This window comes from Numenius arquata, unplaced genomic scaffold, assembly GCF_964106895.1.
Source record: "Numenius arquata unplaced genomic scaffold, bNumArq3.hap1.1 HAP1_SCAFFOLD_67, whole genome shotgun sequence".
In the NCBI taxonomy this organism is placed as follows: Eukaryota; Metazoa; Chordata; class Aves; order Charadriiformes; family Scolopacidae; genus Numenius; species Numenius arquata.
In genome coordinates this window covers 86,001-87,865 of record NW_027415353.1, presented here as the reverse complement: position 1 = coordinate 87,865, position 1,865 = coordinate 86,001, and positions in this window count along the sequence as shown.

The window sequence follows — 1,865 nt, the reverse complement described above, 5'->3', positions numbered from 1 at the left end:
GGGAGTCTTTAATATCCCTGGATTTCTCCCCATAGATCCAGAGGCAAACCGTGGCCCAGTGTGTTGACTCTTGTTCCTTCTGGAGGAAGACAGTGCGATTTGGGTGCACCTGACCTCGCCTGCTGGAGAAAAGGGTCAAGAGAGTCCGGGATGAGGTGGAAAAAGCCAAAGGCGAGGTAAAAAAGCTGCTGGGGGGGTTTGTTTCCTGGACGAATCCATCTGCTCAAACGTTCCTTGCCAGGAAAGAGGGATTTGCTTCACGGAAAGAGATATTATTTTAATTTTTGTTGGGCGGGGGAAGGGGGTGGCTGTGTGGCTTCAGTGCGTGGGAATTGCACCTTTTCAGCCCCTTTGATAGATTTTGTGGAGGAAAGTGCTTTTCCGCTTGGGACAGTGGAAATAATAGAGTTTTTCTTGCACCCCGTTGTGGCTTTGCACCCTGTTTTCCCATTGGTTTTTTGGCTGTTTAGACTTTACCTGGGCTGATAAACCGCGTGAAATCCATGGCCAAAAAATCTTATTTTTCTGCCTTTTTGAGCCATTTCAAGTTATTTTGTCCCTGGTTTGCAGGCCGTCTGCCAGCAGAAGAAGAGGCCACGTGCGACCCCCAAAGACAAGCCCACGCCGGGGCGTCACCACCCGCAGCCCCACAGCGCCTGCGGCTCCTCCGGGGATCCCGGGACCTCCCTGTGCTGGGACTTGCCCTGAGGTGAGTGCGGAAGGTCAGCCCTCCCTTTTTCTTCCCCAAATACCTCCTTTGGGTTCAGAAAAGCACCCTGGGGGAGGGGGTGGTGGGGCGGGGGCAGAAGGGAAGGGCAGCTGGAGGATTGCCCTTGCCCAGGTGCCTCTTGGTGGTTTTATTTGACTTTCAACCCCCAACGTTCTGTCTTTTTGGAGTCGGGGAGACCTTCCCCGGAGCCGTGAGGTTCAGAGCGGCCCCTCCTTGTGCAAAAGCCTCCGGTTTCCCCTTTTTGCCCAGGACAAACTCAAGTTCCATTGAGTTTTGTGGCCCGAGGCTTGCCCACTCCAGTCCCTCACAGCCAGCAAAATGCCTCCAGTTTTAATTTGACCTCATTTGAAGTGATCGCCCAATTAATTCTCCTAATTTAACCCCCACCGATGCATCTTCTTTAACCACCAGCATCCAGACCGGTGTCGTTTCTCTGAAGCTGGGTCTAATGGATTTCTAGAGGAAGGACTTACAAATCCCTTTTTCCTTTGTTCTGCTGCCTTGTCCCTAAGGGCAGTTTCCCACGGGGTCCTATTTCCTAACTCCTTGAAGAGCTGGAAGTTTGCTTTCTTAAAATGTGGCGTCCTAACTGTGCTTCTCGTGGGCTTCCAACTTGTGAAGAGAGTGAAGTGCACTAGAGCATGATGACTGCAGCCCATGGACTAGGGGATTGGGGGATGGAAAGGGCCCCCGGGGTTTCGCTTTGCTCCTTTTGCTTCTAGAAAAGTCCCAACTGGCTCAATCCCCGCCTTCTGGCCCGGGGCAGCCGCAGGGGTGAAGTGGTAGCCGGAGGGTCCATCTCCAGAGCCCTGATTTCCCTGAGAAGGGGGAAATTTTGTGGGGGATGGAGTGGTGTGTGAGGAGGAGGAGGAGGGCAAGGAAGGCTAAAGGAGGGTGTTGGCGGAAAGATTTTTATCCCCAGCGTGGTTTTGTCAGATTTTTTGGGCCGAACATCCAGGATTTTGGGGTTCTTTTGATGGAGGATGAGGCAAAAATCCACTTTGAGCCGTGGGAATGAGGGCGACCCCTGGGAAAAGGGGAGGAGGGAACTGGGGGTGGGGGTGGGTGTCGCTCGGCCCCTTCTCCACAGCGTGTTTTTGGGTGGAGGGTCCCCCATATGGGCCAGAAACCCCCC